We start from the raw sequence: 25,678 nt of genomic DNA on the forward strand, positions 1-25,678 counted from the left end.
ACCGATCTCCTTGTTCGCTGGATGACTGGCTTTGCTCCAGGGAAGACATTGAGGTGATGGCAGATAAAACTTGGGTCAAGGCCAGGCATGTCGTAGGGCGACCATGCAAAGACTTCGATATTAGCCATCAAAAACTCAATCATCTCGGTTCTCTCCATAGCCGAGAGACTCGAACCGAGCAAGAAGAATCTGTCCGGCTGCTCGGCATCTATCCGCACCTCAACCAATTCTTCAACAGCCTTGTCTTCGGCTTTGGTGCCAACATCATCCAAGACACTCTGGTCCTCCGGTCCCTCGATCATTTGAACGAATCCTTTGGCAGCCCGGCTCCCGTTGACCGCCACGAAGCATTGCTTGGACATGACCTGGTCTCCCCAAATCTCCTCGATTGCCCCCATAGCCGAGGGAAATCTCATCACCTGGTGGTAGGTCGATGCTACGGCTTGCATGGCATGAAGCCATCCTCTTCCAAGGATAAGGTTGTACGTTGAAGGCACTTGTAGCACCCAAAACTCTACTTGCTTGACCATGGATCCCGCTTTGACCGGTAGGATAATCTTTCCCAATGGCCACTCCGGCTGCGAGTTAAATCCAACCAGTGGCGAAGTGGCCGGAGCCAAGTCTGTCTCGCGGAGTTTGAGCTATTTGAACGCATCATAATACATGATCTCGACCGAGCTTCCCTGATCGATCAAGATCCGTCTTACATCAAATTCTTTGACGTGTAGTGTTACTACAAGGGCATCGTTGTGCGGCGTCTGGATACGCTCTAAATCCCTTGAGGTGAAACTGATCACGTCTTTCTCTTCTGTCTTCCCCCTTTTGATGGCAGGCTGTACTGACAAAACTTCCCTCATATGCTCTGCCTTCTTAATCATGCCCCGGAGTTCGCAAACATGCTCCGGTTCCACGATTTCGTGGATGACATTAATAACTCCCTGTGGTGGTGCATCTCGGTCGTCCTGTCCCCTGGGATCGACCGGAGCCTGATTCGGTTTCACTCCGCCATCAATGTAAAGGTCCAGATGCCCAGCCGCAACCAGTTCTTCCAAGTGTTGTCGCAGAGGCAAACAATCCTCAGTCCGGTGGCCCCTCTCCCGGTGAAACGTACAACGATACCGCGGATTGTAGCCCTTTTGTCCATCGCCCAACTTAGCAGGAAACCGGACATACTCCTCGTCTCGGATTTCACTAAGTATGCGATAGATTGGAATCTTGAAGATCGTGGTTATGCCAGTCCTTGCCTTCATTCTTCTGTTTGCGTCCTCAACGTCATCTCGGGGGTAATCATCCCGGTCATTCCGACGTCCTCTTCCCCGATTTTTTCGATTTGAACCTCGGTCTGATTCCTCTGCTCGGTCATTTGAGCGGTTGGACTCTTGCCCAACTGCGTGCACCTTGCCCGCTGTCTTCTTGTCTGTTCCGACCGGAGTGGCCTTCACGGTGGAAGCCGACGCATCATCCTCTACTCGGATGTGCTCATTGATGCGCTGCATGAGCTGGCCCATGGAGGTCGGTTGGTGCATAGTAAGCGAGTCCCGCAGTCTATGTCCGACCGGGAGACCGCGCTTATATTGCGTGATAGCAAGGTTGACCGGGCAGTCTAAGATCTCGTTGAAGGTTTCCCAATACCTTGAATTGTACGCCTTCAGTGTGTCGCACGGTTCCATCTTGACACTTAGCAAGTGATCGACTTCCTTTGGTGTTTTTGTGTTGGTTTTGAAGCGCGTAACAAACGCCTCGGCCAACTGATGCCACCTTTGTATGCTCCCTTCCGGCAACCTCTCGAACCACTTTAAGCCTAGCTCGCCTAAACTTGACGGGAAGATTAGGCACATAAGTCCGTCATTGCGCCGATGTCCGGCCATAACCTGCCGGAAGTGGCTCACATGCATGTACGGATCGGTTTTTCCGTCGTAAAGTGTGAACTTTGGCTGGTGGAAGCCTGCCGGAAGCGGCGTTGTTTCTATTTCCAGGGAAAAAGGAGTGGCACTCAGCCTTGCCAAGTCTGTATCTTCAAATATTGGCACTGCTTGGCGGGGTGGGGGCATTCCGACCTCCTCGCTGCCGTGAACCCCGTAGGAGAGCCGCTGGAAAGCTGGTATTCTCTGAGCTTCGCGCCGGCGAGCCCGCTCCCTTAACACTGCCCGTAGGTCCTCTGACTGAGCAGAATAAGAGTACCTCGACGTCGTCGCCGGACGTGAGGGTTTGTAAGTGCTGTCTTGCGCGCTAGACTTTTCTGCACGCATGTCGGAATCACCAACCTGGTAACTCCTGGTGATGGAAATGGACTGAGTACGTCGCTGACTCTGATCGCCTGACCGGCGGGATGGGGTGCGCTCACTGTGCTCTCCCACTCCAGCTACACCTTTCCCTTTGACATGCCGCTTAAGATCCTCCATCTCCGCCGCCATCCGCCTGATGACAGCGTCTTGGTCCCTTAACTTGCTTTCCAGTCGCCTGGCGTGTGAGTCTCTCCGCCGGTGACCGTCTGGACTCCGTGAATGCCCATGACTCCTTCCGCGCTTATCCCGCGCGTCTCCTGACTGTCCTCCAGTGGGCATCCCCAAGTCAGCCATTGGGTGGACGGCAGGAGGTCCCTCTCTCCTTCGGGTATACTCCGGGGTGGCTCCGTCGATGGCGGACAACGGGAACTCGTCGTTGTTCGCCATGGACGGTGATCAGATGAACCTGGAAGACAAGGTTTTGTCTGAAAAGTTCCCACAGACGGCGCCAATTGTACGAGGAGCAAATATTCAGGCGTGCCCATATTCCTTTCTTCCGAGCTCCGTCGATATCCGATCACCTGCGGGCAAATAACGGTGAGCTACCCGGCGGTGTGTGGCCGGAAAAACCCTCCGACGGTCAAGTTAGCACACACCTTAGAGGGAATAGAGAGAAGGGAGAGGGTGTTTGAGTGTAAGAAATTCCTTACAGAGTGTTCGAGTGTCGCGTATGGGGGGCGCAGACATGCTTATATACCTTCTGAGCCCCATATCCACTCCCTGTCATCTCCTGACACGTGGCTCTGCTATCCCATCTGTCAGCATAAACCATGCCATTCATCACCTGCTCTCAACTGCCTGTCAGCACAGCTGGAGCTCGGCAGCCGAGCTGCCCTACCTCGGTCGTACCATGCTTCATACCTTAAGCGCCTAACCGGATAAACAAACGGAGGACCGGGCTAAGCGGCATCCCGGCCGAGCCTAGCCCGGATACTTACTTTGATCGGCCTTCCTGCCGACCATACAGTCTCCTCGGCTGACCACGCCTTTCCGGGCACCGGCCACTCAACTTCCTCGGTTGTCCATGCCTTCCTGGCCGCCGGTCACTCGGTCAATCCGGCTTTGGCCATCTTCGGACCGGGCACCCTGGTCCGACCGAGCACTGCCTTACCGAGCAGTTTCTGTCTGGTCCGGGGTGACACTCAGCCCGTACTCTGCCCGGCCCAAATTCTGGCAGCCCACTTTGGGCAAAAAGTCGATCGTCTCGCACCTATGCACCGTTGGGCCCTCAACTTGCTCGGCCGTTACCTCGGCCCAACTCCAGATCACAATTCACCCTCTCAGGCACCTTTTCTGTGTTAAACGTAGTTTGATTTTGCATCTCCATCCCTTTATGTTATTTGTGTGGTTTTGCATTGCTTGTAGTTTGATAATTCAATTACATTGTATATCATGTGCATTGTTTCGTTGCATTGCATATCGTCTGTATTGTTTTGTTATATTGTGTATCATCTTGTACCCCTGAACTACGCTAGTTTGATTCCTTGCAAAGGGATACATAGGTAACCCTCGAGTTTAACCAATTGCATTTGCATTTTGTTTGTTTGTCCAAGTCTTCGGCCTTGTCAAAAATGAGTCGTCTCTGGGCTTTGACATTCATTCATGTCATTTCCTGACTTTTGAGTTCTGTCAAAGATGGGCAACTGTAGACACTCCATTTTTGACTGCCCTTAAGACTTGGGCATCACTAATTGCTTACTTGATGGTGCAGGCTATGCTATGCAAAGGTTCGATTTCTTTGGCAAGAGGAGCTCTAAATCCTAACATCAAATCCCGTTTTTGGACCAAAGCCTTTTGACCAAAATTGATTTTAGCCCTTAAAACCCTCTCTTTCAAAACATTTTTGAAAAAGGATTCTGCGATGTTTCGAGGCTCGCATTTTGATAAATGTTGCACTTTTCGGTAAACCGAGCAAGGACAAAGGGGAAATGCATGAAAGAGAGGTGAAATTTTTGAAAAATCTTCCAAAACATCTTGTTTAGAGGTTTGGAGTTGAAGAAAATTGGAGGAGGGGGAAGAAACCAAGTTGGGGAAGAAGTTGGGCGTGAACCATTAAGAGAGAGTCGAGCATCCCTCGCCCTCGAGGCCATTTAATCAATTTTTTTAGCTTAGAATAAGTTATACAAGTGTTGTAATTAATTAGCTTAATTCGTTTTGTAATATTTTAATTAGCTTAGCATAGCTAGTTATTCAATTGGTTTGTAATAATTAGTTAACTAGAATAGTTAATTAGTTTCGTTTTGTAATAATTAGCTTAGCTTAGTGTAGCTTAGCTTATTCATTCAGACCCTCCTTCGCGAGGGCGCAATGTTGTAATAAGTGTGCGTACGTGTGTGCATGTCTTCCAACCCCACGCCTTTCTCCCTTTTATTTATCCACTTTCGATGGTTAGATTAGGGACATTTTCAATTAGCATACCTTATGCTTGCATGTTTGCATCATTCATTTGTCTTGCATGCACTGAGGCTCGACGCATCATTCAAACTGCATTGCTATTTCAATACACTTCTTTGAATACGTGTTCAAAGCATGTTATCAAATTGTATCATATGCCATATTAGTAGCCGAGCCTATTAATTGCATTATTGCATGTGTTGCATTAGGCATCTTGTATAGTTAGGATCATGCATTCTTTCTAACTAGCTTTTGTTTTGGCTTGGAGTACTCAATAAGCTTTTACGCTTTAGCATACTTGCAAGAGTGTGAGTGTTGCTATGATAGCATGCTTGCCATGAGGCTATGTGCTTACTTGCTATAACTGCATGAATGCTTGTGGATGAAGGCTTGATTGTTTGAATTGGAACGATTCAACGAATAAGAGTTTTAAACCCACTTTGCGAAGTGGAAAAATCATGTTTTAAGCCCACTTGAGGTGGCAAATCCGCGTTTTAGCCCACTTGAGGGTGGCAATTTCAAACCATTTTCGAAAACAAACATGAGTTGAGTTGTTCCAATTCTTGCGATTTAGTCTATACTTGCTTGCGCGCGCGTCACGTAGTAAAGTTAGCTAATAACTGGATAAGAACACTTGAGGTTTATAAAACAACATATCATGGTTAGTCGAGGCCGATCCTTTGATCGGCCGAGTGGGGGTTCTCATTTCATAACCTTCCCCCATCGTACCCAAGTTCCCGAGCCGAGACAACTTTGGTGATGACGGACACATGGCCATTGGCACGAGTCAGGGTTTCCTAAATTTCTCCAAAAATAAAATATTTAGGTGGCGACTCTGTAATCTGACAAAACAATCTAATTTTGGCATTATTTGATTTAAAATAAATTTTTCCAAAATGATTTGCCGGATTGAACTCTTTGGTGTTTATTAGTTTCACATTGCAGTTTGTGAGATTAGATTCAGAACCGTGACAGGAGTCCGAACTGTAGGATCAATTCGAGCTCTCCGAAATGAGGGCACGGTGAAGTCGAACTACAATACCCATTCGCTAATCATCAATACCAATCATAACATTATAATAGAAATTAATTCCTTAAAAATATGTCAAAATATCAGTTACGTGATTTTATTTGAAAAGAAAATCAAATCAAATCAAACTTCGGATTAACCTCATATAAAGAGAGAACAAATTCATATGAGTCTAAATAAGTGATTATTAATAAAACTCATGTACATAGCTTAAAAAAATAATAAATAAATAAAAAGCGCCTCACATAAATAAGTGCTTACCAATTAATTAGGTTAAACCTTACATAAACAATTTACAAAAAGAATAAATTCATCTTTAAATATCAACATTTGTTTTTCTTTTCTTTTCTTTTGATTTAAAAATCGATGAACCTATATCAAAGTTTCTGATTTAATTTGTTTGTTTTAGTTTTCAAAAAAATATATATTCTAAAAAAATTCAGAAATTAGTTTGGTAAAAAAAGCAAAAAATAAAAATAAAAAAGCTCATTCTTTTTATATATTTTCCCTTTTTTGGTAAATAATAATTTAAAAAAAGTTAAGTGTTTTTTAGTATTTTTTTTTTGTCAAACTAGTTTCTAATTTTTTTATGTCAGTATGTATGTATTCTTAGGTACTCAAGTCCAAATATAAATCCAAAATAGATCTTGAATTAAAAGTTCTATTAAGATCTAATAATGCTAAGAAAAATCAGCATTTTTGTTCTCATTTTTTGAAAAACACTTTTCAGAAAATTTTACTTTCTTATTTTTCATATTATTTTGTTTTTATTGAATTTTTTTAATATTTTAAGCATTTTTTTTTAATTTTTAGACACCTAATATAAATACACTTAAAAAGTATAATTTTTGTGAAAAAAATCTTTAAAAAATTCACTAAATATCAAAAATAGAGAAAAAAAAAAAGAAAGAAAATTCAATATATTTTTTTTGTATTTTTGTATATTTATTAATTTTTTAAAATATTTTTTCACAAATATTTTACTTTTTAGATGCATCTAAGTAAGGTCCATCTAAAAAATAAAAAATAAAAAACTTAAAATTTTAAAATATTCACTAAGAATAAAAAATATAAAAAATAAAAAACTTAATTTAAAAAAATTTAAATTCAAAAAATTAGAACCAAACGCAACGTTACATTTTCTTTGTAATTAATAGGGATAGTCATTTTACTTTACCGACTCCACCGTGCACATATTTTTCTCACCCTGATAAGAAAGTGGGCCATGGACAAGTTTTGCTTTCTCGTTATATTTGCTACATATATTTAAATGTATATAATTTATCATTTAGTTTATTTATTTTTCAATATGACAAAATAGAAACACAAAATATTACTCTAGTATTCATTTTTACTAATTTATTTCTCATCTTGCATCCTTTGACTCTAATTAATTATAAATCATCATCTATAAAATACTACATTATTTATAATTTTTATTAGTATTTATATTTGATTAAAAAATTAATATAATTGTAATACCACGTTATCATTGATATGTGATATCATCAACTCAGGCCCAGTCCTGAGATTTTCGGGGTCTAAAACCGATAATTAATTGATAAATTTCTAAGGCCCTTCACGTTTTTTTTTCTTTTTTTCATTGAATGAAAAAAATAAAATAAAATTGAAGGTTAAGGATAAAAGATTTGAGTCAAAATCACAAAAAATATTTAGCATTAAGTATCGCTTGATTCTCGCTCTTTCTATATTTTTAGAAACAAAAAAATCAATCATACTTGCATAATCTAGTATTTTTGCAAAATTATTTTCAATGGATAACAATGCTAGTTATTTTAAATGGGCCTTTCAATTTTTTTAATGAGTCAATATATTTTAAATTAGTTTGGTCTCCTCTACTTTTTTTTTTTGACTTAAAATATGCCTAATATATTACACTAAACTATAATAGGAGGAACCCTTTTTTTGGGTCTATTGACGATGGATTATGCTAATTTTTTTGAATGGGCCTTTCAATTTTTGAATGGGTCAATTAATTTTAAGTTAGTTTGGGCATTCTTCAAATTTTTTTGAACTCAAAACATACTTAATATATTATGCTAAATTATAATAGGAGGGAGCCCCTTTTTTGGGTCTATTTTGAGGGGCTCTAGGCTATGGCCTAGTGGGCTTATGTCCAGGGTCGGCTCTGCACCAACTAATAGTATATAAATACATAGAGAGTGAACCTCACATGTCAAATGTAACTAATAGTCTAATAAATTTCATATCTTTATAGTAAGATTACTTATATTTGCATGTCAATAATAATGACATCATCGTTACATTCAAAAATTTTCATAGATAATATGGTTTATAATAGTTTCTTCATTATCAATTAAAACAACTATTATTGTTCTCATAATTTTTAAAATGTCATTGACATTTCACTCTAATAATATTTTTGTAATTTTTTATTTAAAATATTTCTTTGTGTTTGCAAAATTAAAAAAATATATATATATATTTCCAGAATCCAAGGGGGCACGTGACCCCCTTGGGCCTTCACTCCCTTCACCATTGATTATTAACTCGTGGTCATCTCTAATAACAAAGTGTTCAGGCCAATTTGTGTGCACCTCGACTAATCCTAGAATGCTGAAATTAATGACTAGGCATACCTCTAGTAGCCCCTTAGAGTGACTCGACTTTGAGACCTTAGATCTTATTCTTGAGTCTTTACCGCTCGATCAACTCATTGAAGCTAATTTCAACTTGAGCGCATCTTGACTAAGAAAAATTGCAATTAATCCTTATATAGTAAGGCCTTGTTTGTCATCCCCTAAAAAAGTCAAAAAGTCAAAAAGTCACTATCTTATTTAAGTCATATCACATCTCTAACACATCACTTCAAACCCGATCCATACTCAACCCATATTTCATAAAAAGTCAAAAAGTACAATTATTTAAATCATCCCAAACCACTCCTAAGTATTGTTGCAATATGATAACATCAACCTATAAGAATAGCTGAAAATATAATGGATAGATGTAACATCCTATCATGGTCGTTAAAATCGTACTACTCACAATTTGATTCATACGATTTGATATGAGTTTTAATAAAAATGATTATGTGGGGATGTAAAGTAAGGCCACATGGAACCATCTCGGGCCAATGTGCTATGTGGCGGATTGTAATTAGCCGAGTTGATAGTGTAAGCCATACCTAGATTGAGATATTCAACGATGAGTAGAATTCATTGTGGATCAATGACTTCTAAGTTAGGTGTAATTAGGACTCTTCTGAAAGGTTAATTCTAACCCAACTAGGAGAGAAGTATCCTATTGTTTCTACAAAAAAATGATTGGTAGGGAAGAAACTTTTAGGAGGCAGTAGAACACTTTATATAAAGGTAATGACCCTGAACATCAGAGGTATGCGTGAATTTGTGCATTTTAGTCTTCTTTCAGCACTGAGTATTTGTGAGTTTGTTACTAACTTTATCATCTGAGTGCTCTCCCAGTTGACGACAAATCAGGGCAAATACTAACCCCGATCTTGCAAGCGTACATCTTAATGGATATATTTTGGCTTCCCAACTTTGTTTCCATGAATGAGGGAGAAGGATCCCAATTAATTGTGTGGTTAGATTTAGCACACACAAATTCAAATTGTGTTATTAAATTGAAAATTGAGTGAATAGTGTTCAATTTACAAACTCACTATTATTCAGTGCCTTTTTTTTTCTTCTTTTTTTTCATACTTATGAAATACATGAAATGAAATTATTTTTGCTAAATTATCAAGATATATATATATATATATATAAATGTCAATTAGTTATATTGATATATATATATATATATATGATGTTATCTTGATATTTACATCATTTTAAATAAATGTTCTTTTATAAGTACATAAATATATAAAATCATGTATTATATTAAAAAAAATAAATTTTACAATTCATTATTCCTTATTTGAACAAAGCAATTCATAATTGTGATTTGACAATGTGGTGACATAATTTTAGGGTTGTCTACATGGCCCAAGCTATTAGCCGAGGTGCTATGTGGATGATCCAAGTTGTCGAGATACGATGTGCTCATACTAGAATCCGAGATATTTGGATAAGGATTGAGAGTTCTAGTTGATATCAGACTACCTACTTGGGTAAGGTTGGACTCTTAAGAGAGTTGATCCTAATCTAAATAGGAGGAGTCTTAGATAAATGATAGAGTCTTAGATAAATGATATCCTTGTAAAGGATAGAGTCTCATGAAATAAGACTTCTACGGAAGGCAGGGCACAAATGATTATAAAAGGTAGGCACCTTTGTGGGTCTAAGGTATGTTATGAATTAGTGTGTTATTTTGAGTTGATATCATTGAGAGATAAGTTGACTGACTTGATTGTTGGAGTGGTGTAACAAGCCCGCGAGGGACCTCGCTACAGCTCGGACTCGACTTTGTAGTCACGGTTCTAAGTCTGAACCAAAGAGTCCAAATCCGGCAAATCATTTTTGAGAAAACTGATTTTTGAAAGAAGTGCCAAACATGGACTGCTTTGCCAGATACAGAGTCGCCACCTAAATATTTTATTTTGGGAAATTTAGGAAACCCTGACTCGGTGCCAAAAGGCCACGTGTCCGTCATCACCAAAGTTGCCTCGGCTCGGGAACTTGGGTACGATTGGGGAAGGTCACTTCGTGAGCACCCCCGCTCGCCCGGTCATAAACCGGCCTCTACTAACCATGATATCAATTTTTGAAAACATTGTGAGTCCTTATTCCGGTTATTAGCCTAGGTTACTATGTGATGCATACAACATATAAGTATAGACTAGGTCATCCGAATTGGAACAAAACATTTCATGCTTGCTTTTGAAAATGGTTTGCTACCCGCAGGTAGGCTTAAAACATTTGATGATTTATTCCAATTCAGATAACCCAACCTTCACCCACAGGCATTCAGGCAGTTATATCAGATAAGCACATAGCCTCATGGTAAGCATGCTATTCATGGCAACACTCACACGCATGCAAGGATGCTAAAGCATAAAAACTTACTGAGTACTCCAAGCCAAAATAGAAACTACATTAGAAATCATGCATGATCCTAAGTAAACAGAAATGTCTAATGCAACACATGCAAAATGCAATTATAGCAGGCTCGGCTATTCTAAGATGGTATATGAAATGCTACAACTACCATGTATTCAGTTTGGAATTGAAAGTACAATGCAGTTAGTATGGTGCGCCGAGCCCGGTGCATGCATTACAGATGAATGAATGCAAACATGCTGTCATACTGTATGCTAATTTAAATATGCCCTAATCTAACCATCATAAGCGGGTAAATAAAAGGGAGAAAGACGTGGGGTTGGAAGACATACATCACACTCACCCACACTTATTACAGTTGTGCCCTCACTCGGAGGGTCCGAATAAATAATACAGTCCAAATATTACAGTCCCGAATAAAAGAATATTACAGTCCGAAATATTACAAAATTCTAATTAATTTAGCGAATTAACTATGAAAGCAAATAAAACTGGCGTGCAAGCCAGGGACTGTCTTGCTTCTGGTGGATGATGCATGTCCGGATTGTCTTGCGCGGAAATCCACCGGAATGCCCCAATTAGCCTCTGTTTACACCTGTTCTTGAAATGTGTGCCAAGCCCCAAAAGGTTGCTGATTCTTCGTTTTGCTGTAACAGAGAGCAGGAAAGGGGCATAGCAATGTATTTACACAGATATATGCATGTCTCGATCCTCGCGCCACCAATCACGCATACCGAGGCATGATGGCCGAGTAGTCGAAATGCACAACTCAATATAGGATGAATGCACATGAAACTACAGCTAAAACCTAACTCCATCATGGATAATCCGGAGTGTCGGTGACTGGGGGATTGAGACACATTCCGTCACTCGGAGTACGAAATGTACCTCGTTTCCCATGCCCGGGCTAACTCCTATTCCGAACATAATGCAATATGCATGATATGCATGAAATGCAACCACGATACAATCCTAATATATATACAATGCTACGAAAATGAGATGTCTCGAAATGCGTGCACGCGGGCACGTGAACCGAAGCAATGATATGTGTCTCGAAATACGTGTACGCAGACACGCAAACCGAGGTGATAATATGTGTCTCGAAATACGTGCACGCGGGCACGCAAACCGAAGCAATAATATGTGTCTCGAAATACGTACACGCGGGCACGCAAACCGAGGCAATGATATGTGTCTCAAAATACGTACACGCGGGCGCGCAAACCGAGGCAATGATATGTGTCTCAAAATACGTGCACGCGGGCGCGCAAATCGAGGCAATGATATGTGTCTCGAAATACGTGCACGCGGGCACGCAAACCGAGGCAATGATATGTGTCTCGAAATACGTGCACCCGGGCACGCAAACCGAGGCAATGATATGTGTATCGAAATACGTGCATGCGGGCACGCAAACCGAGGCAATGATATGTGTCTCGAAATACGTGCACACTGGCACGCAAACCGAGGCAATGATGAAATGACATGAAATGACATGGAAATGACAAATGGGCTTATACCAACATGAGTGAGCCTCAGCCACACTCACATCGGATGCCGGCGGATAAAAAAAGGAGTGCCTCGAAATGCGTGCACACGGGCACGCAAACCGAGGTAATGATGAAATGACATGAAATATGGCAAAAATGATATGCAAGCATGCCAATGGAATTTCAGCAACAAAATATGGGGAAAACAGTCCCGAAATGAAGCGAAATGACATGAAATGCAAGGAAATGACCCGAAATGCGAATTTAGGCACCCGAAATGGCCTATAGCTATGCCAAATATGAACAATATGGACATGCAATGCAAAGACAGAAGCTAGGAAGTCCCAAAAGATGCACTTTCACAGTTATAAACATGGCCAAACAGCAAGCATAGGTAGGGGAAAGATAGCATGCAAGAATAGGGGCCAAAAGAGGGGTAATGAAGCAAGTGGTATAAGCTAAACCCAAACTGAAAAAATTCCTTCTACAACACTGAATATGGACCAAAAATATGAACATTTACAGTATATGGAAGCCTCAAAATCAGTATACAAATATGCTAAAAAAGTGATGCAAAATGAGGCTCAAAAGGTGCTAAAACATGAAGTATACCAAATAATCACCAAACAGAAAAAAAGTGTGAATTAAACATGAATTATAGGCCAAAATAAGGCCACTTTCAGTTCGGACCAAGGTCCAAAAATAGAAGCAAAGAGGGCTTCCGATCTATGCAAAAATCGGGCCAAATAAGGGATTAAACTACAAGTGACACATGGAAGCACCAAACAATGTTGAGCCCTTCTCCAATGTTGAAGAGGGGCTCAAAATAAGCCTAATAACAGTTTACAACATGCTCGAAAATAAATTTCTCATGGGTCAAAAATAGCATGCAAAATTATGACATACAAGAGGATCAATGAAGCAAGTGTATTATGGAGGGCTCAAACAGGGTTGAGCCCTAGATGAAAAGTGAAGAGGAGCTCAAAAGAGGGCTACTTTCAGTTAGGCTCGGAGCTCAACACAAAAAGCATACATGGCTTACATATTGATTAAGAAAAAGGGTCAAAAGGGTAAAAGTATTGCTTACCCTTGAAGATTCAAACTTCTGTTGCTTCTTGGGTTGATTTGCAGCTTCTTTAGCCTTCAAGAATCCTTCCTTGTTGCTGGAAATGAGATGGTGGTGGTAGAGCTTGGTGGTGTAGAAGGAATGATGGTTAGGGGCTTAGGTTTTTTTGAAGAATTGAGAGAGAAGAAGATGGAGTTGGCTATGGAGAGTTGAAGAGCAAATTTTCTAACCCTTGTAGAGGAGGCCATTAGCTGGTTAAAAGGGCCAAAAGGGGGTGTAAAAGGTGGGGGAGAAGGAGAGCAAAACTCCCCCACAAAATATCCCCCGGATGCAGAAAATATCTGGGGGATATTGCCCCACAGCTGTAAAGTGCACAGTGCGAGGAAGCAGGCCGGCCCATTACTTTTGCTGGAGGTGGCCGGCCGGCCACACCCCCTAGCCGGCCGGCTAGGGGTCAAAAGGGTCAATGAGATTTTCTGGCCGGCCAGCTATGGGAGAGGTACCCCTATCTGTGTACAACACAACTATGTAGTTGAAAGTCCAAGAAAATGGGTCAAAGGGGTTCAACATTGGCTCGGAAAGAGGGGGTCAAAAGGGTCAAGTTGAATTACTGGCCGGCCATGAACTTTTAGGGGCCTCCCAGGTGTGTAGATCACAGATATGTGGTTGAAAGTTCAAGAAAAGAGGTCCAAGGGGTTCAACATTAGCCCGGAAGAAAGGGGTCAAAAGGGTCAGGTAACCTTAATGGCCGGCCACCAACTTTTAGTGGCCTCCCAGGTGTGTAGATCACAGATATGTGGTTGAAAGTTGACAACATTAACCCTAGGGTGTTCAACATTAGCCCGGAAGTCGGAAAAACGGGCGCCGGGAGGCTCCGGAGGAGAGATAACTGGTTGCTGCAACATTTGCTGGCCTCCCACCCTTCAGTGACCTTCCCTGTGATAAAAAGAGGTACCTGCCAAAAATGAACGAAAACCGTTGCAAAACGAACGTTCCGGGGCCAAAACACGCAGTTCGGGGTCCCGAAAATGGGCTGTTAAGCACCGAAAATGGTATTCGACCTCGAAGTGGGTTTCTCAGCCCCCAGTGTCCCTCAAAAGGGAGAAAATAGGAAGTATGCCAAAAAAACAGAGCAACAGGAGATGGTTAAGCGGTCCCGAACCGAGGCACACGGCTTGACGGCTCCGAAAACCGGGAATCGGACTCCGAAATGGGCAAAATGGCCTACGGCCACCAAATGTAGCCTACGGACATTGAGAGATGGTCTACGGGACCTCTCCCTCCCCTCAGGAAAAGAAACAGAGAAAACCGAGTTTGGTTCGCAAACCGAGGCAAGGCACAGAAGAGGGTTCGGAAGCCCGGAGGCAGGGCTCGCAGCCGCGACTCTGAGACTTCTGAACAAGCACAACATGCAATATCACCGAGTGCTCAACTGGTGATGTCTGAGTCTTAAGGTCGGTCAAAAATGGGGTGTCTACAGTTGCCCCTCTTTGACAGAACTCGGAAGTCGTAAGTGACGGGAGTGAATGTCAAAGCCCAGAGACGACCCATTTTTGACAAGGCCGAAGACTTAGATAAACATACAGGATAAACAGAAATGTGCCCGCAGGCACGCCCGCAGGCAGGGGGCAAAATGTAAATGATATGCAAGAAACCAAAGGTAACCCAATGATCATGCAAATGCAGCAAGCTGTAATGAAGCAAGTATTCGCAAATAGATGCAACAGTTTTAAGCAAGAATGCAAAGCAACAACTACGTTTCATGCAGTTATGAATGCGGAGGATTATTCAATCCCCGCCACGTCTCACACGGAGGAGATACGATACCTGCGCGATTCGTCTGGTCGCACCAGCCTCAATTGAACCGTACATACAATATCGTGCCTGCAAAAGAGAGAAATTGCAACAAGCACAATATGCTAACAACATGTATTCAATGCGATTTCGAAAGTTCGACACACGCAGTGCCGGTGAGTGTATGCATCGCAATGCAAAAGTGGAACATGCGTGACAACGCATGCTCAAACACAGAGGTATGCCGATATCAAGAAACGTGCATGGCAATGTGAGTATGCTCATGAGAATGCAAGATAATGTGACACGAGCATGAATCAGGGCGCCCGTTTGTTATGAAATAACGAGTACGGAAATGCGCGTTTCAGCGAAGGCGACTCGTCCACGGCCTCCGATCTGCTTCTTTGAAAGGTTACAACTCATTCAAAAAGGATACACTTTGATTTCGATGAATGATGATGAGACACATGTCAAAACTTGAAACCGAAGTCCCGACGGAGCTATTTCGCGACCGGAAGTGTACTTTTCTTGAACTTTTTCAGGTCCCGGGAACTCCGATCTTCCCCAAAATTTGCCGAGAGCTAGGTGAGCATGTGGGGATGATGGCCGGCCGTTTATCTTCCCAAGGGGAGATGGCCAACCGGTGTCCACAAAAGCTAATGGCTGGCCGGCCATTTCTGCAAAAAGCAGATGGCTGGCCAGCTAGAAAAAGAGGCCGGCCGACCATGGCCATTTTGCAGGGGCATTTCGGTCTTTTTCCCTCCCTTTTGCATGCCTCTTCAACCAAGGTTTGAGGCTTATAAAAGGCAGCCGAGCCTCACTTCATTTCTTGCCTCTTTCAAAGCTTTCCTCTCCAGATCTGAGTTTCACGCGCGCTTTCCAACGCCCCGCGCAAATTGTTTTCGCAAAAACATTCAGTTTTAAGCACTTTGGAGCGATTAAATTCCGGCTTCGGAGCTTCTTTTTGCATTTTCACCACTTGAGGTAAGTTTATCTCAATATTTGGAAGATTTTCTCGGGAGTTGACTTTTGTTGACTTTTTCCAATTTTTGCTCATTTTGCTCATTTTTGCTCCCTTTTCGCAGATTTTTGAAAATGGCGGGCAATTCTCCTCACAGCGGAGGTTTTCCAGGTGCCGGCGATGACTTCGATCCCATGACTCTACCTCCGAGGACCCGACCTTTCATTCCCGGGAGGTACCGTCCGGCAGCACACGTCCTCCCTCGTGCCGTCTTCCGTCATTTTACCAGTTTTGACGAGCGAGCACCCGGGGATCTGCTTCTCCGAGAGCCGGAACAGCACCTTTCTCACGAGGCCCGAGAGGTATTTATCTCATCTTTTGTATTTTACATTTTGCACCTTTGCCATGCTTGAACATGCAGTTTAGCTTATGACATAGTACTTTGCTTGCATTTTGAGTATGTAGTTTCAACACTTGAACTTCTGAACACTTGGCTCATCAATTAATTGCGAACACACAGCCCACACTTGAACTTTTCTGAACATGCAGCCCAGATTTGGAATAGTGAACACGCAATCCACACTAGTTGGAATTTGAACGCGCAGCCCAAACTTTAAATTTTCTGAACACGCAGCCCAGGTAGATAGTGAACACGCAGCCCACGAATTAACTGAAAGTTGAACACGCAGCCCAAAATTCAAATTCTCTGAACACGCAGCCCAGGTAGATAGTGAACACGCAGCCCATGAATTAACTGAAAGTTGAACACGCAACCCAAAATTCAAATTTTCTGAACACGCAGCCCAGGTAGATAGTGAACACGCAGCCCACAAATTAACTGAAAGTTGAACACGCAGCCCAAAATTCAAATTTTCTGAACACGCAGCCCAGGTAGATAGTGAACACGCAGCCCACGAATTAACTGAAAGTTGAACACGCAGCCCAAAATTCAAATTTTCTGAACACGCAGCCCAGGTAGATAGTGAACACGCAGCCCACAAATTAACTGAAAGTTGAACACGCAGCCCAAAATTCAAATTTTCTGAACACGCAGCCCAGGTAGATAGTGAACACGCAGCCCACGAATTAACTGAAAGTTGAACACGCAGCCCAAAATTCAAATTTTCTGAACACGCAGCCCAGGTAGATAGTGAACACGCAGCCCACGAATTAACTGAAAGTTGAACACGCAGCCCAAAATTCAAATTTTCTGAACACGCAGCCCAGGTAGATAGTGAACACGCAGCCCACAAATTAACTGAAAGTTGAACACGCAGCCCAAAATTCAAATTTTCTGAACACGCTGCCCAGGTAGATAGTGAACACGCAGCCCACGAATTAACTGAAAGTTGAACACGCAGCCCAAAATTCAAATTTTCTGAACACGCAGCCCAGGTAGATAGTGAACACGCAGCCCACGAATTAACTGAAAGTTGAACACGCAGCCCAAAATTCAAATTTTCTGAACACGTAGCCCAGGTAGATAATGAACACGCAGCCCAAGTAGATGGAATTTGCATGTAGCTTATTTTACTTCATCGGTATACAGTCCACTTCATCTTATTGGCAAACAGCCCATTTCATCTCATTGGCACACAGCCCATTTCATTTCATTGGCACACAGCCCATTCCATTTCATTGTTTGACATGTGTATTCATTCTGAATGCAGGTTTGTTCTCGCGGTGTGCGGGGGTATGGCTCCACCATGGCGCGGGATTGGTATGCCGAGCTCCCGGAGGGCGTCAGAGACTTAGTAGACTTGGCGAGATTTGGACCTTTCTGCGTTGGGTTGTCACGTTGTCCTGCCAGGAGGACATTGATGGCAGCTTTGGTAGAGAGATGGTGGGACACCACCAATTCCTTTCATTTCTCTGCTACCGGGGACATGACCATGACCCCTTTTGACTTCGCTGTATTGACCGGCTTAGACGTCGGAGGTTGGCCCATCCCTTACGACGAGGACATGGGCGAGTGGGAGGCCGCCTGGACGTATTTATTGGGGGCTCGCCCGCCTGTTGATAGGGTTTCAGGGAGAGTCAGATACACTTGGTTCTCCTCCCATTTTCGGCGGGCGGAGATGGTGCCTGAGAGTCCCGAGGAGACGGAGCAGTATGCCCGTGGTTTCCTGATGTTCCTCTTCGGGACTACCCTGTTTGCCGACAGAGGAAACACCGTTGGGCTATACCTGTTGAGCGCTCTAGTTGACCTATCACAGGTCCATAGATATGATTGGGGTGGCGCCGGCCTGGCTACCCTTTATTTTTATATGAGCGCGACCTCCCGCGGGCGGGGCGATTTGCTCGGCGGCTACTGGAGAGCTTGGGAGGTACTTTCTGTCCCCTTTATTTGCATTTCTGCTTCTCATTACTTGTACATTGCACACACAGCGCACTTTTACAGTCTGTATTTTGCTCTCAGCATTTCGTACTTACATTCTGCACTGCTTTTCTCAGCTATGGGCCTATGTATACTTCCCATCATTAGCGCCAGAGCTGGAGGTGGTGGGGATTCCCGTGACCCCATATTCATTGATATTCGAGGGCCCGCACCGGCCGAGACCCCGAGAGATCCTCCTTCGCCTGCGACAATACTTCGACACTGTGCGACACTCAGAGGTACTCCAGAACTTTCAGTTCTTTTCAATTTCATGTTTGGTTTGCTCTGTACATTCTTGATTTCTGATTGGTTTATGCATTCATCATCCGCAGATTACATGGCAGCCCTGGGTGTCTCTGGGTGATGGTGTCCGACTCCAGTACACCGGGGCGTCGGGCATCTCCCAATATAGGGTCCTGCTTGAAGGGCCGGTTGGCAGGGCTTGGTTCCTGGGGGAGCGCTTTCTGCGCCAGGTATGGGGGTATCTTTCTCAGGATGTTCCCGCAGTACCTCCAGCCAGTATGCGGACCGCTGACAGGCTCTCTTACTCAGAGGTAGTCGGCGCCATGTTGGGCACTGATGCTTTGCTATATATTGAGGAGGGGGACTACGCCACCTACCGTCACATATATTTGATGCCTCCATTGACGGAAGCTCGTATTCCGATGATGAGACCTGCCGGTATGTCATCGTCGGACCAGGCTCAGGCTCGGGCTGCAGACGCCCCTTCTTTTAGTAGGGCCGGTACCTCTAGAGGTGGGAGTAGACCGGTTTCTCCGGCTCCGTCGGTTCATCCTCATGTCGGATGGCCAGATATGCCTACTGAGTTGATGGCATGGCAGTATGGTGCTAGCTCTCCGACCCCGATTCCACTAGAGCCTCCGATGCCCAGTGATCGATACGCCATTGATCCGGACTCACCGCCGGTATACTCCACTTTTTTTTTTCGTTCATCGTTCAGATGTTTAGACACTCTTCTGTTCACTGACGATTATGAGCTCATTTTTGCAGCCATCGCGAGGGTACATAGAGGAGGTGGTTGGACTGGTGGCCACACTCGAGGGCATGGTCCTGCGCAGGGAGGCACAGTTGTCCGTCGCGGGCATCCAGGTACCTTTCAGTTTTCTGGCATTTATCATGCTTCTGATGACATGCTGATCTCTACTGCATCGATAGACTACTTGTGTAGAGCACATCTGACACACCTCACTTATACACTGTATTTGCATGCACTCACTTCACGTAGCTTTTGCTTGTATCTACATCTGATGTATATATTTGGACTGATGCATTTGAATTGAACTCTTTGTTTTCAGATGCCTTCATGGTCTGGTCAGCCGCAGGCCAGGCCGCCTGGGCCTCATTGGGGAGCTGGGCCATCTGGGCCTTTTCAGGGGGCGGGGCCATCCCGGCCTTCCCGAGGATCCGGGCCATCTAGGCCTTTTCGAGGGGCTCGAGGAGGGCCTGTCCGCAGACGCAGGGCTCATGTTGTGGAGGTGGAGTCTGATGAGGAGGAGGAGGATGCTGAGGCTACCGACCGTCAGTCAACGACATTTGCCGAGGAGGAGGAAGAGGAGGCCGAGGAGGATCCTGAGGATGACGGCTCCGACTCAGATGGTGATGATGGTGCGGAGATTACCCCGCAGAAGAGGATGAGGCGTGCTTCTCGTTCCCGCTCCCGAGGATTTTGATGCTGCTATTTCCTGCTTTATTTTTCTTTTTACTAGTAGTTTGTAGCACTTTGCACATTGTTAGGTAGTTTTATTTTTTGTAAAACTTGTACCTTTGTTTGTTGTAAAGCATGATGAAATGAAATAGCTTTTGAGAAGGTGTTTGTGTTTTAGCATCGTATCGCATCAATTTTATTTTGCACAAGAATGAAACCGAGTGGTAATGCCCATTGTGTAGTCACCAAGTCAGGTAGTGAACCGACGCAACAAACTAAACAACTCGACTTACTAAGATATAACAAAATCTTTAGCAAGTTTACAACTCGATAAGCAAAACGCAACAACGCAAATAATAAAAAAAAACTTTAACAAAATTGCTTAAACAGAGAGCAACGACTCAAAAACACAAATGACGTCTGCTCGACAAACAACTCGATAAGCACAACAACAACTCGATAAACAAAACTCCACAACAACAAGGTGTACTTCTGACGATCCGGGCACCGGAACGCATCCGAAACGGAGGGAGATGAGGGCCTTTGACTCCCCCGTTGCATGGAAATGCTTGGAACTTTCCCTTGAAGAGTAAAACAGGGCCAATGAGACACACTGTAGCATTGCCAGCCATCCCTGGGAGCTGGCCGACCATTTTTGGTGGAGAGAGATAGCTGGCCGGCCATTTCTGAAAAAGTAAATAGCTGGCCAGCCGGAAAAAGTAGCTGGCCGGCCATTCAGTCCTGCAACCTCCAGATTTTTGACACGTGTCCCCGTGAATAGTGTTTTTCCTTCTATAAAAGCCTCAACTTCGGGAACATTCATTTCATCTTAGTTTTAGACAAAGATGGAGGCGTTTCTCGCAGAAAATATCACCTCTTGGATCTCTTCTCTAGATGGCTCGGAAAAGCTGAATTTCCGGGGTTTCGGTTTGAATGCACTATTCACGTTAAGCCGTACTCCGCTACAGCTTCCTTTTCTCCATGCCGCGGCAAGGTTCTAGAATCCAGTGACGCATGTTTTTAGCTTTGGCGGCCAAGAGATGTGCCCCACTTTCGAAGACTTTCAGGTTTTGATGGAGTCTGCATGTTCTGAAGTGATCTTGCCTCAGCTCCGTTTTGGTCACGCTCAGGCTTTAGGGCGGATGTGTGGGCTTACGGCACATGACGCTCGATCTATGATCTGCAGTGGGGAACTGGACATCCTTGGCTTGATCCATCATTTTTCCGACGCTGGTGACCGCAGCAACCATTATTGGCAAGGTTTCCGGCAACACGCCCTCTGCTTATGTTTGTTGTCTCACTTTCTGCTTTCCTCGGGTTTCGGCGGGGCTAGCATCCGTCTGATTGAAGTCGCCCAAGGTTTGAGAGAAGGAAAGAGCTGTATTGCCATGACCTTGGCCGAGACGTTGATGGGTTTAGATTCCGTCTATCGCCGGGAGGCGACTAGGTTTGCTGGGAGTCCACTGCTGCTGCAGGTAATGTTTCCCACCCGTCCTTACATATATATTTGCTCACATCACTCAACCCTCAAGCTCGATTTTTCTCTCAGAAACCCTTGTCTTACTTTTCTCTCATCGTACATCTCTCTGTTCTTTAATCTCTCATTTTCCATCCCTCCCCTAGGTATGGTTAATGGACAAGTTGCAGGTTGTGGACTCTTGCCCGGCCTATTCAGCTCGAGGCTACTTCTTTCGGCAGCGCCTAGTCAATGCTCTTGACGAAAGGTGGTGGTTCGATTGGATGTGCAATTTGTCCGCAGACAGCATTGCTTGGCGTTGTCCTTGGCTCAACCTCCCGGCAATGAGCTATAGTATGTCCCGGCTGACAGGGATTCAATTGGTTGGTCTAACCCACTGCGTATTCTATTTTCCGTTCCGGTTCTTGCGTCAGTTTGGTCATGATCAGACCTGTCCACCGGAGGGGATTGAGTATCCAGCCGCTTTCCCGGTCCGGGGTGCACAGCTTGCCCGATACGCCACGGCATGGAGGACTAGAGAGCTCCTGGCCCCCGCTCCAACTTTCAGTTGCACTTTGTCTGATGAGTGCGTGGATTGGCTCAATGAGGAGGCACAAGTTGGGCCCAGCTTGGCATCAGATGCTTCGTCCAGCTCTGGGAGGGGACGCAGAGATACTTGATTCAACTATGCCTCAAATTTATTGCTCATTTAGCATTTTCAAGTTTTCTTTATGAATGTACTAAAAAAAGCAACCTCAATTGTAATGCAAGAGCAGGAGAACTCTATTTTGAAATCAATGAAATTGAAAGTTATGGTACTGAAAATTTTCCGCTTTTGGTCCAAAAATGGTCTTAGTCGTAAAAAGATTAACTTGAACAAAGTCAACTTTTATTAAAACTTTTCAAAACTATTTTCAATGTGGATCAGAATTGGACACGCCGAAAATCTGTCACTGAGATGCACAACCCCAGATCCCCGCAACTGGAAAGTTGCCCCTAGTCTGAAGAACAAAGCGACACTTCATAGCAACGGAAAGTTGCCCCTTGTCTGAGTACCTTTGCACCGTCGCGGCAACGAAAAGTTGCCCCTAGTTTAAACAGCACTGTACCGGAGATCACGATAAATGCTGATGGATAAAGATGACTGAGATGATCGAAATGGACAAAGTTGATCGGGGAAAAGTTATGGCTGAACTTCGAGGTGAAGCTGCCTACGTATCCCAAAGATGGGAATCAAGCCTTACGTAGTTCAGGCTCAGGTTCACTCGAGTATTTTCACTCTCCTTTTGCGCTCTAACTTTTGCCAAGGCCGCCCTTTGCGGGTTTTCAACCTTGCGAGCTCAGTTTTTATATTTTCTAATTTTTTTGTGCTCTGAATTTTGACTAGGTCGCCCTTTCGGGTTTTCGGCCTAGCGAGCCTCTCAAGGATAGTATTTCTTCAACTTGTCCATATTGATCGGTTGTGAGAACTCCAAGCCATCTAGATCCATCAGAACCACAGCCCCACCTGACCAGATAGCTTTGATGATGTAAGGACCGGTCCAATTAGGTTTGAACTTGCCCCTTGGGTCGTGGATGGGAGCTCGGTTGTCTTTGAGCACCAAATCTCCTTCTTTCAGATTCCGGGACTTAACCTTCTTGTTGAAAGCCCGGGCGATTCTGCGTTGATAGCCTTGGATGTAGTACAGTGCTTTCAGCCTTCTTTCATCAAAGAGCATGAGTTCTTCGAATCTGCTTTGCTGCCAATCTGCTTCGGCTATCTGGCATTCAGCCAACACTCGTAACGACGGAACCTCAATCTCAATGGGTAGAACAGCCTCCATTCCATAAACCAACGAATATGGAGTTGCTTCAGTAGAAGTTCTGATTGAAGTCCTGTAGCCCCACAGAGCAAATGGCAGCTTGTCTGGCCAATCTCGATAGGTTTCCACCATCTTCTGTAGTATATGCTTGATATTCTTGTTGGCGGCCTCGACCGCTCCGTTGGTCTGCGGCCTGTATGTAGATGACTTATGAAAAGCCACATTGTATTTCTCCAACAAGTCTATCACTTCTTTCTTGAAGTGGGAACCATTATCCGAAATTATCTCGTTTGGCACCCCGTAGCGACAGATGATGTTGTTTCTGATGAACTTTGCGACATGCGACGCCTTCAACACCGCGTATGATTGGGCCTCGACCCACTTCGTGAAATAATCTATCGCTACTAGGATAAACTCATGCCCGTTTGACCCCTTCGGGGTAACAGCTCCGATCACATCAATTCCCCAGACTGAAAAAGGCCACGGCGAAGTCATGTTGTACAGTTTTGACGGCGGGATGTTCATGCGATTTGCATGAATTTGACACTTGTGGCATCGCCGAACAAAACCAATGCAATCCTCCTCCATGGTTGACCAGTAGTAGCCCTGTCTGAGGATCTTTCTGGCCAGCATTACCCCATTCATGTGTGCACCGCACTCTCCCCCATGGATGGCTTCCATCAGGCGTTTTGACTCTTCAGCTTCTACACAGAGCTTATGCATTCCCAGATGGCCTCTTTTGTACAGCTTACCCCCGCAGATGCTAAACTGAGAAGCCATTCTCCTGACAGCCCTCTTATCTTTGGCATTTGCCCCTAGTGGATATGTCTCCTTTTCCAAGAAGTTCCAGATGTCGTAATACCAGGGGTTGCCGTCTTGAACCTCATCTATGACGGAAATTGACTCGTATGCTGGCACGAACTTCTGATCAATAATGACTGGACGCATCCGGACTCCGGACGGGATGTCTATCATAGAAGATAGAGTTGCGAGTGAATCTGCAAACCTGTTGTTCTCTCTTACGAGGTGGGTAAAATTTAGCTTCTCAAACCGAGGAATTAGCAAATCCAAGGTTTGGTGGTAGATTATCATCCTTTCCTCCTTGACCTTCCAATCTCCTTTTGCTTGAGACACAACAAGGTTTGAGTCCCCAATGACGTCCAACCGTTTTGCCCCTAGTTCCAGGGCTGCTTCTAAGCCAGCAATACATGCCTCATACTCTGCTTCATTATTTGAGACTTTGAACCGGAGCTTGAACGCTAAAGGGATACGGGAATCGTCAGGCGCTATCAGCAACACCCCTATCCCATACCCATACTGGTTTGACGCTCCGTCAAAGTACATTGTCCAGGTTTCATCTTCGACGTGCAGAATGGTTTCATCTGGGAATAGATACTTAACCGCTTCATCCCCCTCAACCGGGTGGTCGACAAGGAACTCCGCTACCGCTCTGCCTTTTACTGACTTGCGCGTTACATACTTCAAATCAAATTCGGAGAGCAACAGCAGCCATCGAGCTAGCCTACCTGTAAGTGCTGGTTTCTCGAAAAGATATTTTATGGGATTCGAACGCGAAACCAACATTACAGAGTGGGCTAACAGGTAGTGCCGCAGCTTCCTGGTTGTCCATACCAAGGCCAAACAAGCCTTCTCCAGCGGTGTATAGCGGGTCTCGTAATCTAGCATCTTTTTGCTCAGATAGTAGATAGCTCTTTCCACTTTGTCTTCTGACTCCTGCACGAGCATGCAGCCCATGGTGGTCTCAGTTACCGAAAGGTACAGTATCAACGGTCTCCCCGGCTCTGGCGGTGACAACACGGGTGGGTTCTGTAGGTACTCTTTGATCTGCTCAAAAGCTGCTTGACATCGGCCGTCCCATTGGAATTTCTTTCCTTTCTTCAGGAGACCAAAAAGTGGTTCACAAGTCAAGGTTAATTTAGAAATAAACCGTCTTATGAATTGCACTTTACCCAGAAAGCCTCGCACCTCCTTTTCAGTCCTTGGTGGTGGCATTTCTAAGATGGCCTTGATTTTGGAAGGGTCGACCTCGATGCCCCTTTGTGTGATCAGAAACCCTAGCATCTTCCCTGCTGTAACACCAAACGTGCATTTCTGGGGATTCAGTCGCAGCCGAAACTCCTTGATCCTTTGAAAGAATTTTTGTAAGGCGGTGTAGTGGCCCTCTCTATCTTTGGACTTGACAATCATGTCGTCCACGTACACCTCGACCTCTTTATGGATCATATCATGCGATATTGTAGTCGCTGCCCGTTGATACGTAGCTCCAGCATTTTTCAACCCGAATGGCATCACTCTATAACAATATGTACCCCACGGGGTAGTGA

The sequence above is a fragment of the Camellia sinensis genome, chromosome 10 (genome assembly GCF_055761805.1).
Source record: "Camellia sinensis isolate YWXY chromosome 10, ASM5576180v1, whole genome shotgun sequence".
NCBI lineage: Eukaryota > Viridiplantae > Streptophyta > Magnoliopsida > Ericales > Theaceae > Camellia > Camellia sinensis.